Source organism: Mauremys mutica, chromosome 3 (assembly GCF_020497125.1).
Source record: "Mauremys mutica isolate MM-2020 ecotype Southern chromosome 3, ASM2049712v1, whole genome shotgun sequence".
NCBI lineage: Eukaryota > Metazoa > Chordata > Testudines > Geoemydidae > Mauremys > Mauremys mutica.
In genome coordinates, this window is record NC_059074.1 from 112,336,814 (window position 1) to 112,351,934 (window position 15,121).

Below are 15,121 nucleotides of genomic sequence, written 5' to 3' on the forward strand. Positions count from 1 at the left end.
ACTTTTTTGAAACCACAGCCAGAAGGGGGAAATTTGGAAATTAAAATCCGTAAAATCAGTGCAGAAGCTGTAGAGGGGAAAGTGCATTCTTCATAACTAAAGAAACAGCACAATTGAGCACCAAAATAAGAGTTTGTGGAGGCCAAAGAGATGAAAGCAAAAGGAATCTAGCCCAGATGACAAGGATTATTTATTCTCTGTTGTTGTGCTAGTGTTGAAAGGCCCAGTTGCAATAAACTTTGGTAGAAAAAGTATTTATTCTCCATAATTTATTGGCTTTTTAAATTAACCCCTTAAATCTGTATATTTAAGTACATCAGAGAATTTGTTGTTGCTGTCAAAGTACCATACACCACGTAAGTGGCACATGGGAATGAGCAAGAATAAGAAATGCCCTGATTCAATTAAAAATATTTATCTTATGCAATACAGTATAGTGCTCAAAGTTGCAGAAATTTCTGAATATTTCTTCTGAGGGTATTCATGATGAAGAATTGGGACATGTATTTGTTTCTAATTGCATCTGGCCTTAACAGAGGCTGCTACAGTAGTCTCTGGTTTATAATATAGATGGGTCTTCATCAAATAGTCAGTATTTACTAACAATTGTCATGTTCAAACGTTAACTTTTAATGGCAATCACTGTAATAATGGACTTGTGTAGAAATCATTGCCTAAAACAGGGATGGGCAAATTTTTTGCCTGATGGCCACATGTGGGTATGGCAATTGTATGGCGGGCCATGAATGCTCACGAAATTGGGGTTGGGGTGCGGGAGGGGATGAGAGCTCTGGCTGGGGGTACGGGCTCTGAGGTAAGGCCACAAAGGAGGAGTTCAGGGTGCAGGAGGGGGCTCCATTTGGGGCAGGAGGATGGGGGATGTGCTGCTGCTTCCGGGAGCCACGCAGGGCAAGCTCCAGACCCCGCTCTCTGGCTGGAGTGTATGCTAATGGATTTTAAAGTGTGAATTTAAAAGTTGCAAAATCAAAGTTTAAGAAAGGTAAATAAATCTTCAAAAATGCTCCTAATACGTATTGCTTCTTAAATCAACATGTAAAATGTCATTCCCTGTCTTGATAACCACTTTAACTTTGTCCCCATATCTTACCCAGCCAGAACCTACAGACTAGAAATCCTTTTACAGTTATACCCCCTATACTTTAAATATAAGACAAACTCTAACTGACCCATGGACCATGTTGTGTTTCATCCATCCATTATTAGTATCATTATTTTGCTGCTGCTTATCTATTCCAATTATCCAGTATGCTCAAGAGACCACAGATTAAATCTTATTATGCATGTATGGTTAAAAATAAGCCTTCACTTTATTCACTGAGAGACAATAAAAGTAGTTATGTAATAATTGTATGTTTTTAGCAGATAAACTCTTAGTTTAGAAAGGGTTTAACTTGGGTGACTTAGTCAATGGGTATGAATGAGTTTTCAGCCCAGGAAGCAGCTTTGGTCACAGACTGTCATACTTTAACAAGGAGTAACATCCTACCAGATCCATTTTGGGTGTTGTATGTAACCTAAAGCTCTCCCGGTGACAAAATAAAACCACCCCTAATGAGGGGTAAAGCTTCACTAACAGGAGAGCGGCTCCCTCCAACGAAGCACTGTCCATACCAGTGCTTTTTGTTAAAACTTTTGTCATTCGGGGCGGCTTTTTTTCATACTCCCTGAGCAGCAAAAGTTTTAACAATGAAAGTGCAGTGTAGACAAAGCCTTAGAAAACCTGATCTATGAGGAAAAGTCAAAAAAGAAAAAAACAAACAAACCTCCAAGCAACCTGAGTATGGTTAGTCTTGGGGGAAAAAAGATGACTGTGGGGGCGGGGGCTGATAAGTCTTCAGATATGTTAAGGACTGTTCAAAGAGGACTGTGATCAGTTGTTCTACAAGAACAAGAAAGAATGGACTTAATCTGCAGCAAGGAAGGTTTAGATTCTAGATTAGGAAAAATTTGCTAACTTTTGGGATAGTTAAGCTCTGGAATAGTCTTCCAAGGGAGGTTGTGGAATCACCATCATTGGAGGTTTTTAAAAACAAGTTGAACACACACCTATCGGGAATGGTCTAAGTTTACATGCGCCTGCCTCAGTGCAGGGGGCTGGACTTGATGACTTCTTGAGGTCTCTTCCAGACCTACATTTCTGTGATTCCGTCAGAGTCCAGAATTATCCATCAATTAGTCAAAGCCTTCCAGAAAATAGTACCTACAGTGTTTTTTCCTACAAAAAGCACCACATGATGCAATAGTTTAAAGTGTGATAGTTGGATCTATTTATAGCATTTAGGAACTCAGGCCCTGTTCCTTCCGACACTTAAGCATGTGAATAATATTGGTGTTGACCTGAGTGGGACTACTCATATGTTTTAAAAGTTAAGCATGTACACAGGTGTTTTCAGGAACAGAGGCCCCATTTTGTTGCAAGTTATATTTACTGGAGTCCTCAATATTGATATTAGTAACTCAATCTATTAATCTGTTTTCTTCTGAAAAGAATCCATTACGGATTTTCTGTGCAGTTTCTTTCATGCACATCTTTTTCACTGGAGTAGGATTGTTAACATTGTGACTCCAACCTGCAGCACTCTCAAGTGCTGTTTTAGCCTCCTATCCCTGCCCATACATACCTGGAAAACCTAGGAGTTTTTAAATATTTCCTCTTCTTTCTGTTCGGGACCGTAAAGTTTAACAGCTACTACTTAAGTTTTGGGTTTTTTTTTTATTAAGGTGAAAATAATAATAATTACATGACTAAACAAGAGCCCCTCTAGGAAATTTTGTCAGAGGATTTTTATTTTTCCTTTTAAAAATTAGTAAATCTTGTTTCTTCCAGCTGAGTCCCTACTTGCATTCACTAAGCTACATCCATAAATGGAAAAAGGAGCTTTTCCTGCAAGATGTTGCAAGTAGATCTCATAATGTTAACAATCTTACTGTACTGTGCAATATATACCCCTTACTGGTTTGTAGACCAGGGAAATTGGAAGCCATAAACCATGCCACCTAACTGTACCTTCTGCAGTTGGACAGAATTGCTCCAGCTGCCTGCCTCCATTTGTCCATGGCTTCCTCCTGCAAATCCAAAAGCTGACTGTAGTAAGGAAATAGTTATTTGACTTTTGAGGGGAAAATTAGAAATTAACTATGCCTGCCCCAAACAACCCAGGTATAAACTATCAGGGATAAACCCTGTAGGATAGAGAAGTGGCTTTCTAATTGTTTTTGTTATCATAGGTATACTGTCATATGTGGGCTCAAAGTAGTCAACAGTAGACTGCTCACCTCCTTCAAACTGCTGTTCCTTAAAGCTGTTAACAATTGACCCAAAGGGATAATGACTGAACTAAACTGTTCTTAACATTAATTCTGTTGTTTGCAGTATTGCTGTAGCCCTGTCACTCCCAGGATATGAGAGAGATAAGGTGGGTGAGGTAACATCTTTTACTGGACCAACTTCTGTTGATGGAAGAGACAAGGTTTTGAACTTCAGAGAGGTTTTGAACTTCTTCAGGTCTGGGAAAGGTAATCGGAGTGTCACAGCTAAATGCAATGTGGGACAGATTTAAGTATAAGGGATTAATATGTTGCAAGAAACCACTTAAATGAAGTGGGCAATTTATCTTCTGCAGTCATAGGACAAAGGATGGTTAGACGGTTACAAATCGTTGTAATGAGCTATAAAACCAGTGTCTCTGAGAACAGGATTTTTAGTGTCTAGCAAAGTTATGGATTTAAGCTTCCAGGCTTGCCTTTTGAAAGCGTTGTGCAGGTTTCCTTTGAAGACAAGGACTGCTGGGTCAGATATGGAGAGACTGCTTTGTGAAAAGTGTTTGCCTGTGGGTGACAGGATGTTTGTCTTGTATCATTTTTTTTTCTATGAGAGTTCATTTGGGAGCATAGTGATTGCCTGTTTTCTCTCAGGTAGTTGTTGTTGGAGCATTTGATGCACTGGATGAGGTACACTATGTGCTTTGATAGGTAAGTGTAGGGACCCATGGATCATGAAAGATGTGTTTGGGGGGCGAGAATTAGTGTTTGTTATGGCTCTTACTGACAACTCCCAATCTAGTGTCTGTCTCTCTGACATCTCCTCATATAGCTCTTAACCACCAGATTTAAGCTAAACATGGCTAAACCAGAGCTCTGCGCTCTTCCCCTGCTCAACCATCCCTGCAGTATTACCTCCTTTCTCAATCACTGTGGGCAGCATTATCTTGCTTGTCTCTAAAGCCTTTTTCCTGGGTGTCACCTGGAACTTGGACCTCTCAGTAGGTCCTCACATCCACTGTATGTCTAAATTTAGCAGATTCTTCCTGTGTAACATCTCTAAGATATGGCCTTTCCTATCCATCCACATAGCCAGAGGTGAAAGAAAGCTGGTCCGGTCTGGTACGGTGTACTGGCAAGAGCCAGTACGCCATGCTGGACCGCACCGGCTTCCATGGCGGGGATTGAAAGGGCTCAGAGCTCCCCGCCGCTGCGGGCAGCCCAGAGCCCTTTGTATCCCGCCCGGGGCTCCGGCAGCCGGGCTGGGGCCAGGATTTAAAGGGCTCAGGGCTCCCCTCAGCGGCAGGAGCTCTGGGCCCTTTAAATCCCTGCCCCAGCCCCGCAAAGCTCGGGGTTCCCCCCGGGGGCCGGAGTCCCGGACCCTTTAATTTGCCCCTGAGCCCCGGGGGGCTCCCAGCCACCTCTGCAGCTGGGAGATCCTGGTTGATTTAAAGAGCTGATTTAAACAGCTGGTGCCCCAGGGCCTTTAAATCTTGAGAGGCCACGCCTCTTCCAGATGAGGCCACGCCCCCCTCAGGACTCCGGCAGTACCGGTAAGTCCTGTAAGTTACTTTCACCCCTGCACATAGCTAAAACTCTTGTCCAGGCTCTCCTCTTGTGTCTCCATTATTGCAACATCCTTCTCTCTCTGGTCTTGACAAATTCAGTCTTGCTCCATTCGTATCCAATCAGACTATTGCTGCTAAGATCGTTTTCCTACCCATTGATTGGATCATGTCACCCCTCTCTCTGAATCCCTCCTTCTCTATTACATCAGACATAAGCTACTAACCCTCATAATCAGTAAACACCAAGCCTGTCATCTCTCATTCGCTATCGAGCTGTCTATGCTGGCCTCCAACTGGCAGCTTCCCCTGTCCACTTGTTAAATTTTCAAAGAAACACCTTCATGCTTTCTCACATGCTGCCCCTCACACTTGGAAGGGGATCCCCGTAAACACCCACGAAGCTACCTTATTATCCACATTCAGATCCCTCTTCAGAACTCTCCTTTGCCATGTATCTACAAAAAAAACTTGATAGCAGTTAGGCTGTTAGTGTGCAGAGACCACTGTCTATCATGCTGACCAATATTATCTCATTGTTTACTTGTACTCCCATGTCTGTGTGCATCCATCTGCTGTCTCTTGGCGTACACTTAGTTTATAAGCACTTTGGGGTGGGGACCGTATTTTTATTTTGTGTTTATGCAGTGCTTGGGTCAGTGGCTCTGGTCCTTAGTTAATACAGCCTCTGGGCCTTAGTTAATACAAAGAATAAATAATTAAAAATATGTGCATGGAAATGAGTTTCAGATACTGTAACCCACAACAGATATGGGCATCTGACATAATCATGCACAAAGCCATCATTACAGAAATGGGTATTTCTCTTAATAAAGACCTAAGTGGTTATTTGTCAGTTGAGGCGAACTCCACAAGTATACATACAAAAATAGTTTTCAAATACATAGTGAATACTTTGTTTACCAATTAAAATAATATACCTAGTTTTAGCGGGGGGTTTTGCCAGTCAAAAACAACTGTGGTGGAAGGACTTACATTGTTTTGTTTTTACAGACCTTAAGGCTATGAGGTAATACTATTAAGTAGTGTGTCATGGGATGATGAGCCTGAGTACCTCAATGTTTTCTCTCTATGTGGTCTTTAATTGCTGGTTACACAGTAGGTATTTATGGATGTTAAAATAGACTTTAAAAATTACTGTGTGTAAAATAGTATTTACTGGCAACTATTATATTTTTGTAAATGAAAAGCATATAAAAATATAGTAGAAGTAAATTGGGTATTGTCCGCAATTAGAAGGGGAAGACTGGATCTCTGGACTGCAGCCCCCATTTCCCAACTGTGTTAACAACATAATTTTGGCACCTGTAATAGTTCCCCAACTGATAGCTCCCTCCATGTTTCCTCCAAATGCTTTATCTTTTCCATTGTTTTGTTTCCTGTGGGTTTCCTCCTGTGACTCCATTGATTAATCCCCTGGCATTCAGACAAGTTAATATGAAACAGATAACCTGAGAGACATACAATAGTTTTAAACCCAGTTTGTATAGGTGAGGAATATTTACTAGCACTTATCTTTCGCCGTTACACAGATTCCAATAATTCAGACTCCATTTCTCAACTCTTCATTTGCAATTGAAATAGATGGGAATGAAATATTTGGGAATGGATGTGGCTGATAATCATATGGTTTGTACTGTTTTCTGCGAACAGTAATGTGTTGTATAGTGCTAGAATGTCCTTTCTTCACATTTCAAAGAATGTGGAGAAAAATTATCTAGCTAAAAAGCCTAAAAATATTTGTACAGATCATATTTGGCCTGTCCTTTTTAAAAACCAACAAACTGGTTGTGTAGTTTAGTTGTTTATACTCCAAATTTTAAGAATAAAAAAGGGTACTAATTAATTTTAAAAAATCGTTTAGAGAGACTATTAGATAAGTATGCATCTGAATAAATACCGTGTTTTGAAAAATGGCTGTCTCTCTCAGAATGCAATACTTTATTTTTTATCAAAATATTTATCTTGGTAAATTTTTATATGTATAGACCAAGTTGTTTGGACCTGTGTGCAGTCCCAGAAAATATGTGCCCTTATATTAAAAATTCACAGATTATTTTTTTTAAAGAGCACTCGTACAAAGAATGGGACAATTGTTTCCTCTATTTTTTTTATTATTTCTGAAAACTGCTTTTCAAACCGTACCAAGTATGTTTCAATCCTGGTGAAAACAAGTTTTTAAATTTCATCTTAATTTCCCCCATCACAAAATCACTGAGCAATTTGACACAATAGGTAGTCACTGTGCAAAAGTGGACAAGGGTAAGAATATCAAAGGGATTATAGGACATACTAGATGGGGAAAATTGCACAAAACCTGATATTACACTATACCCGTGACAAGCTAATGCTACTAGCGCATCACCATAATGAACGTAATGTGAGGGACAGATTATCCCACATCTATCTCATGCAAGGTTGTTTGCATTGCTCTGACGGTAGGTCCTGTGTTCGTAACATAAAAATTCACTCTCAAAATAAAATATACACATGAAAAGATTTTTACTCTGGATGTAAATGTTGAATTAAATACATTTGATTGCAAGATGCTTTGAAATATGCATATTTCATAATAGTCACCTAGAGATTAAAGGGTCATGTTCAGAGGAGATGTATGAGATGGTACAGCATTGAGAAATGTAGCAAAATTTGCAGATGATACAAAATTACTCAAGATAGTTAAATACAAAGCAGACCGCAAAGAGTTACAAAGGAATCTCATGAGACGGAGTAACCAAATGGCAGATAACATTCAATGTTGATAAGTGCAAAATAATGCACACTGGAAAAAATATCCCAACTATACACACACAAAATGATGGGGACTAAATTAGCTGTTACCACTCAAGAAAGAGTGGAGTCATTGGAGATAGTTCTCTGAAAATATCTGCTCAGTGTACAGATGCAGTCAAAAAAGCTAACAGAATGCTAGGAACTGTTAAGGAAGGGATAGATAAAACAAAGAATATTATCATGCCACTGTGTAAATCTATAGTACATTCACACGTCAGTTACTGCTTGCCCCATCTTGAGAAAGATATATTAGAATTGGAAAAGCTACAGAGACAGGAAACAAAAATGATTAGTGGTATTGAACAACTTCCCTATGAGGAGAGGTGGGGGTATGATAGAGGTCTATATGATCATGAATTGTGTGGAGACAGTGAACAGGAAAGTATTATTCACTCCTTCACATAACACAATCAGGGTTCACTCAGTGAAATTAATTGGCAGCAGGTTTAAAACAAAAGAAAGTGCTTCTTCACACAGTGCACAGTCAACCTGTGGAACACATTGCCAGGGGATGTTGTGAAGGTCAAAACTATAACTGGGTTCAAAAAAGAATTACCGTATTTATCGGCGTATAACACGCACTTTTTTCCCCTGAAAATAGGGGGCAAATGATGTGTGCGTGTTATACGCCGATATAACCACCCCAGGCAGAAAAGAAAAGCGCCGCCCCCCCCCCCAGCGGTGCGGAGCGGCGCCCTAGCCCCTGCCCCACTCCCGAGCAGCGCGGCCCTAGCCCCCCCCCCAGCGGCCCGAGCCCCCGCCCTCTCCCCCCCCCCAGCGGCGGGGCCTGAGCCCCGAGCCCCGGCCTGCGCGAGCCCCCACCTCCCGAGCGGCGCGGCCCGGCCCTAGCCCCCTCCCGAGCGGCCCGGCCCGAGCTGCCTTAGCCCCCGCGCCCCTCCAGAGCGGCCCGAGACCCCGTCCTCCCGCCCACCCCCCCGCGGCCCGGGCCCGAGGCCCCCCCCCCTCCGAGCGGGCCCGGCCCGGCCCGGCCCGAGCCCCCGAGCGGCCGTAGTCCCCGACCCCCCTCCCGAGCGGCGTGGCCCGGCCCGGCCCGAGCCCCCCGAGCGGCCTTAGTCCCCGACCCCCTCCCGAGCGGCGCGGCCCGGCCCGGCCCGAGCCCCCGAGCGGCCTTAGTCCCCGACCCCCTCCCGAGCGGCCCGAGATCCCGGGCCCCCCCCTCCCCCCCGAGCGGCCCTAGCCCCTGCCCCCCTCCCGAGCGGCGTGGCCCGACCCGGCCCGAGCCCCCCGTCCCCCTCCCGAGCGGCCCGGCCCGAGCCCCCCTCCCCGCGAACCTTATTTACCTTATAAGTGGTAATAATATTAATAAAACAAGTTCTGAGCTACCCTTATTTTGCTTCAAAGTCCTTTATTTGAAATTTAAGTTTTTTTCCTGAAATTTCCCCCTTAAAATGAAGGTGCGTGTTATACGCCTGTGCGTGTTATACGCCGATAAATACGGTAGATTAGTTCATGGAGGATAGGTCCCTCAATGGCTATTAGTCAAGATGGTCAGGGATGCAACCCCATGCTCTAGGTGTGCCTAATCCTCCAACTGCCAAAAGGGGATGGATCACTTGATAAATTACCCTGTTCTGTCATTCCCTCTCAAGCATCTGGCACTCGCCGCTGTCAGAGACAGGATACTAGGCTAGATGGACCATTGGTCTGAGCCAGTATGGCGGTACTTATGTTCTGAGTGGGTATCTGGAAATATAAAGAGTCTGCATGTGGTTTGTACACCCCTTGGGGAGGATCTATAACTGGAGATTCCCTATGTCCTAATAAGGAGGAGAGGATGGAAAATGATAAAATACAGGGAGGATCTGATGAGAAACAGTCAAATGAAAAAAAAGCCCATTCAATTATGTCATGCAATAGGGGACAGCCGAAAAATGACAAGTTTTTAAAATGCTTATATACCAATGCTAGAAATCTAAATAATAAGATGCGTGAACTAGAGTGCCTAGTATTAAATGAAGATATTGATATAACAGGCATCACAGAAACCTGGTGGAATGAGGATAATCAGTGGGACACAGTAATACCAGGGTACAAAATATATTGGAAGGACAGAACAGGTGATGCTGGTGGGGGAGTGGCACTATATGTGAAAGAAAGCGTAGAATCAAACGAAGTAAAAATCTTAAATTAACTAAATTGTGCTATCGAATCTCTATGGATAGTAATTCCATGCTTGAAAAATAAGAATATAACAGTAGGGCAATATTACAGACCACCTGACAAGGATGGTGTTAGTGACTCTGAAATGTTCAGGGAGATTAGAGAAAGTGGAAGAAGGCTTGATTTAAGTAGGCCACCTGATACTTACATGCTTAATATATTTTTCTCCAATTACCTTGGCACATAAATTGCACCAGTTTAGACTCCATTATAAGAGTTGACACTTCACCTCTAAATCTGAGCCACAGTGCGATCTTACAGATTTTGTTTTAAACCTATTTATAAGGTATTATTATAAACATTAGGGAAATGACAATTTATTGTCATCTCTAAAATGATAATTTATAAGTGCACAGACAATCTCAAAGCACAGGAGTGCTGCCAACTTTCTCAAGGAAGGTTGTGTCAGTTTAAATGTGATGAATTCATATTTTTCTTAATTACATATTTTTCATAAAATTGGCAGCTTTTCTTTGTGTGTTTGGTTTTGCTTTGATGTGGGTTTTTTATTTTATTTTAGGAAGAGCTTTAAGATTTATCACATGTGGTCTTGTCATGCTAAAGAGTAAGCTTGATAAACCTGAATGCAAAGCTACAATACATTGCATGTGTATAAAACACATTTAGTACTTGATAGTAATCAAATATATTTCCATTAGGAATGGAAATGTATATGCATTGCAGACCTATTTATTACTAAAGGAGAAGACTATTTTATTGATCAGTATCGTTGCATTTCCTGTTGAATTGTCAAATGACACTAGCTACCTAAGAACTTGAGTAGATGATAGCTGACTCATCTATGCCAAGCGTGACAGACTGGAAGTGGGTTTCAGAGCACCAGGACTGGTAGCTGTAAGTAGTACACCGTAAGTAGCACATTCCTATGGGGAGCAATTTAATACACTATGCCCGGCCCTCCATACAGTTTCGGCACCCCCGATGTGGCCCTCAGGCCAAAAAGTTTGCCCACCCCTGCACTAGAGTGATGTGCTCACATGCATAAGTGTGCCTGAGCAGATGGGCTGCTACATTTTATGACAGTTGGACTTTTCCCAATGTGTTTCCTACTTTCTGAGACATGAGTGAAGTTAAATCTGGAGGCCAGTGCTATCTAGATCTCAATGACATGATCTGGTGTCTTGATGCAGAAATTATGTTCATTTTTTTTTTTAACATCATTTGAGTAAAAGTAAAACAACAAACAATTAACAAGTTAAAGTATAAAACTTGCTGTTTAGTTCATCTCTAAAACATGGCAAATAATGGCCATATCTGGTTCTTCAGTCACTGTAGAAATAGTAATAATGATGATGGCAATAGGCCCAGAAAAATTTCGGGCAACGGTATCATTATTATTATTTTATTACAAAAGTAAAAACTTCCATGAACTGCATTGCAAGTCAAATGGAGTCCATTTGACAGTAGGAGACAGTTTTGGACCTTTACTTGGACCTTTTAGTTAAAAACTTGCTTTTTGACTGTTCCGGAAACAATTCTGCACATCATCTTACAATTGTTGGCTAAGTAGGGCACTTGGCTATGTAGTAAGATGAGGCCCTGAAACAAACTTTTGTATCAAAGGCCCAGTCTGAGGCCTGAAGCCTGAACCAAAATACTTCCAGGCATTGCTAAGCAAAAGCTGGACTGTGAGCCAGAGGCAGGTCCCTCTCGCATAAGTTGGCAAGAAGAGGGCTGCTAGAAGCAGGTGCATCCAAATATAAGTGCTAATCAGAGGAACTTGTGCCAAGATGAAGTGGGTATTCACCCACGAAAGCTCATGCTCCAAAACGTCTGTTAGTCTATAAGGTGCCACAGGATTCTTTGCTGCTTGTGCCAAGATGGCACCTGGACATCCCAATATGAGGAGGACACTCCACAGAGAACAAGGAATAGGCAGGTGCATCTTGAAGACAGGGTCAAAAGGACAGCATGATGGATCTGTTTGAAACAACATGATCAAAGTGGGAGACAGCACCCTAATGAGTCAAGGGGCTGTACCTCAATATGTCAGTAGGGATGAGTAATCTGTCCTGTAACTGTGTAAAAATAGGTCCTGGAGTGCACATCTTTGTCTGGCCTAAGGAGCAGTGGAAATTCCCGCCACTGACTGGGCCGTTCCATTTCCAGGGGGCACAAATTCATAGTATATCTTGTAGAGTCTACGGGAAACTTAGTGTGCTTCATTTGTCTTGAGTTGAGACCTTAGAAGTAATGTTCAGTGAGGCTTGGTGCTCCATAGAAGTACACAGCTGATGGACCAGTAGGGGCACTTTGATTCACTGGTAGAAGATGTACACTATTATTATTATGTGCATCTTATTATTTAGACTTCTAGCATTGGTATATAAGCATTTTAAAAACTTGTCCCTACTATAGGGAGGATAGTATTGAACACCAAAATTCATTCTTCAGTTAAATCCAAGAAAATCCCAAGAGCTATCACCTCCTTCTCTATTTGTTGTGGATCCCTTCTGTGCATGGTTCATCTTAGGGTTAGTCTACACAGGCAACGCTAAAGTGCTACCGTGGCAGCACTTTAACATGGCTTGTGTGGTTGCGGCGCAGCGCTGGGAGAGCTCTAAAAAAAAAAATCACCTCCACGAGGGGCATAGCTACCAGCGCTGGGAGTGCGGCCTACACTGGCACTTTAGAGCACTGAAACTTGCTGCGCTTAGGGGGGTGTTTTTTTCACACCCTTGAGTGAGAAAGTTGCAGTGCTGTAAATTGCCAGTGTAGACAAGCCCTTAGGCTCAGCCTGATTGGTTGAATAGCCAGACCTTCTCTCTTTTATAAATGGTCTATGGTAAATCATGATGTGATGCTGGTAGACCAGCCAACCTAACACTTAACAAAACCACTTAACAAAAGGCATTGCAATTGTAATCAAGACAATCCACTTATGTATGGGTATGAAAGAAATGTTAATTAGGCTAGCAATCCCCAACTCATTCACTTTGTTTGATCTTAATCAAACAATAGCTGCTAAGTGTATTTGTGGTTTACCGCTGTCCTGTTAGAGGAAACCAAATTAGCCTGTGGATGCTAATTCTTTTTCATGTCTTGCAATACTATATTACTATACTCAATTTTCTCTAGATAAAGAGGGCTATTAACGTTTTAAATGAAGCTGGGGAAGTAATAATGTTGTTTTCCTCATCTATCTTTGAAACTTACGATTCCACATTGTGAAATATCTGTAAACTATCTTGGTAGTTGAAATGGCTGTTGCAAAGGGCATTATCTTTGAATGGCCCATTGAATAAAGATTGCAGAGTATGAGCATATGTTTTTCATCCAAGCCCATGTGGTGAAGTTGCCGCTCAGTTTGCCAGCCTGCTTCAGCTATTTAAAAAAAAAAAAAAAAAAAAAAAAAAGGTCTCAGGCCTGATGCTGCATCTCTAGTTCAGTGAACTTTTGAACAGGGAAAGTTTAAGCCGTGGGACTGAGATCTTTCAAATAGTCATTTGGAATACCATGGAAAATATATGTAAAGACTTGAACAGACTTTACATCTAAGCGGCCTTTGGATTTTGATCGGTTGGGATAATTCCAAAGAAACTTTTCCAAACCAGTAGATACAACATGGCTGCTACAGTTCTGATCTATGAATGCAGAAAATCACTTGCATATATGATTCCTTAACTGTTTGTAACTCTCTTCTGTTTTATTAATAAATTTTTAGTTTACTAAGGATTGGCTTACAGTGTGATATTTGGGTAAGATTTGAGTCTTACTGACCTGAGGGTACGTGTCCAGCCCTTTGGGATTGGTAGAACTTTGTGGTGAATAGGGTTTTCAGGGTCACTATATTAGACGTGGTTGTCTAGAAGGCAAGGGCTGAAATGTGTAAAAGGGACTGTATGGCTTCTTGTTAACTAGCGTGGTATTAAAGAAGCTCTTTTGTTACTAGCTTGATGAATCTGATTATGGAATAACCCACCAGTTTGGGGGATTTTCTGCCCTATTTCTTGCAGTCTGCCAGGAGTATATTATTCTCAGCATGGCCCATCCAGACACCCGGTCACACATGATCAGGAGTACGTATTTGTGAAGTACCATCAGAAGCACTTACAGTCCTGTTAGTTCATATGTAATTAATTGGCAATCAATTGCTGTGTATAGCAACATTGACCACAAACTCTAGACAAGACAAGAGAATAGAAGGAAGTTGCTGCTGCCTCTGTGGAGATGGCAGAAGACCCAGGCACACATTTGGAGGACTGTTTTCTATTCCCTTCCCCATTAAGGTTGTTACCTGACAAAGGCCAAATTGCAAACCATGAAATTTCCTGAGTAATTTATTCCCTCTCCCTGGGCACAAGGTGCTCTAATCCCAGTAATTCCTATTCCTACCTATCACAGCCATTTTTATAATAATTTTTTTCAGGGCTGCTAATTTTTATGCTTTGTATAATTTTAAAAACAAATGGCAATCTTATAGCAATGGATAGGGTTGTTTGAAGCAAAAACCAGAGCATTATGCATCCAAAATATAACCTTTCACTTTTATATTAGGCTATAGCTGTATACCAGTATTGTTCTCCTACATTCCTTCTCATGTTCTTGGAGAAAGATTTCTCCAAAAAATAGCCCAATTTATCATTTGTATTGCAGATTATGGGGAAGCTTTTTAGGGGACTGGCCCTCTTATAATGGGTCAAATCAAACCTCTGGATCCAAATGCTCCTAAATATTATTAAGGGCATAAGAGCAAACTATCCCAGTGCATAGAAAGATAGGAAGTATGGCAAGAGACCACCCTAGCTTAATCAGTATATGGTCAGTGATCTGGCACTCAAAAAAGAATCCTACAAAAAGTGGAATCTAGGTCAAATTCCAAAGGATGAATATAAACAAACATAAGTACGTAGGGACAAAATTAGAAAGGCCAAGGCACAAAACAAGATTAAACTAGCTAGAGACACAAAGGGTAATAAGAAAACATTCTACAAATACATTACAGAGAATAGGAACACCAGGTAATGGGTAGGCCCATCACTTAATGAGGGAGGTGCGGGGGGAAACAATAATACAAAATGTAGAAATCCAGAAGTGCCAGAGGACTTCTTTGTTTCCATTTCACCAAAAAGTTTAGTAGCAATTGGACATCTGACTTAATGAATGGCAATGAAAATGAGGGAGGATCACAGGCTACAATAGGGAAAGAACAAGTTAAAAATTACTTAAACAGATGTTTTAAGTCATCAGGGCTTGATGAAATACATCCTAGAATACTCAAGGATTGACTGAGGAGGTATTTGAGCCATTAGCGATTA

General features: G+C 41.6%; 1 protein-coding gene across 1 annotated transcript in view; it reads left to right on the plus strand.

The window, feature by feature from the left end:
- UST (uronyl 2-sulfotransferase) overlaps positions 1 to 15,121 on the plus strand; it is a 271,049-nt gene that overhangs the window by 30,089 nt on the left and 225,839 nt on the right. The gene's annotated exons all lie outside the window — the stretch shown is intronic.